We start from the raw sequence: 1,293 nt of genomic DNA on the forward strand, positions 1-1,293 counted from the left end.
TTTTTTTATAAAAAAAAACAAATATTACTTCATACCAAACTCTTCTCTTTTAACCATTTTTGAAGTAAGTGATGTAGTAATATTAAGAGCTGTACCATGAAACATATCGATAATTGGAACTAAACAGAGAAAACGTTTTAATTATGTACAATATGTACACAATAAATTTTAACAAATTTGCATATAATAGTACTTACTTATATACATTTGCCAAGGTTCATTAGCAAAACAATAACTCATTGCTACAATAATATCAAATAAACAAGCTATTACACCAATAATTGCGTCATTTATCTTAAATCGGTGGCTTAAAACGGAGACCGAAAAAAGGGTTCCTAGAAAGTAAAATCTTATCACAAAATAATATTAGTGGTTTCAAATAAAAAAAATAGTTTGTTTAAAACTTACAATTTTTTATTGAAGATACTCAAATAAGCTCTAGTTTTACTACAAAAGAAGGATGATGTCAAAACTATACCAATTATATAAATATTATAAATTTCTATAGAAAATTTGAAATTGAATTTTGCAGTGACGTACACAGGATATTTTAATGGAGGGGGCTAAAAATTGATTTGGCTAATCGCCTGAGTTTATAAATATTAAAGTCATACACTGTTTATAAACATTACTAAAAATAGTAATTATATAACACGGATATGAGTGGGACATTAGCCTTATTAGTCGGCCTTTGTGTTCGCCACTGTATTAACACGAGGTTTTTTTCTACAGTTTAAGAGCTGCATTAATTAAGTACATTTATGTCATTTACAAATCATTATTCTTAATTACTAAATTTTCAATTTATTACGCCCAAATTCTACTTAAAGATTAAGTTTACATCATTTAAAACACCTTTCCTTTGTAAAATATATACTTCGTACATAAATAAAGTTTACCAAAGAAAATCATCGTCATTTTGAAAGCAGCAAAATAACTGTAATTAATTTCTTTCCAATTGAATTTGTACCTGACAAATAAATACATTACAGAATACTCAGCTGAAAAAATCAAACCACATTACTTAAAATTTCTAATGACATAACAAACCTAATTTATAAATCAAAAAGATAGCCAAAGTGCGTTTTATCCTATGTGCAATATATATTGTATACCACTGGTGGCATTGAGAGGCTGGGAACTAATATTATTTTGTGGTTTCAACATATTTTTAGTTAACATATTGACAAAATACAATCTTAAAATAAAAACTTTAATTTTATTTTTAATGTTAATAATATTATTCTTTAAATATTATATTAACCAAGTACAAAAATTTTCTAAAGTTAAATC

At 25.4% G+C, this 1,293-nt stretch overlaps 1 long non-coding RNA gene across 1 annotated transcript; it reads right to left on the reverse strand.

Moving 5' to 3' along the window:
• Positions 1-24: 24 nt before the first annotated feature.
• LOC126909966 (uncharacterized) lies at positions 25-1,286 on the reverse strand. The gene is made up of 3 exons (XR_007705151.1): positions 900-1,286; positions 198-335; positions 25-119 (listed from the first exon to the last, which is right to left on the reverse strand). It is a non-coding gene; the product is annotated as an uncharacterized LOC126909966 (long non-coding RNA).
• Between the last annotated feature and the right edge of the window lie 7 nt (positions 1,287-1,293).

Source organism: Daktulosphaira vitifoliae, unplaced genomic scaffold (genome assembly GCF_025091365.1).
Source record: "Daktulosphaira vitifoliae isolate Bord-2020 unplaced genomic scaffold, ASM2509136v1 Scaffold_2642, whole genome shotgun sequence".
In the NCBI taxonomy this organism is placed as follows: Eukaryota; Metazoa; Arthropoda; class Insecta; order Hemiptera; family Phylloxeridae; genus Daktulosphaira; species Daktulosphaira vitifoliae.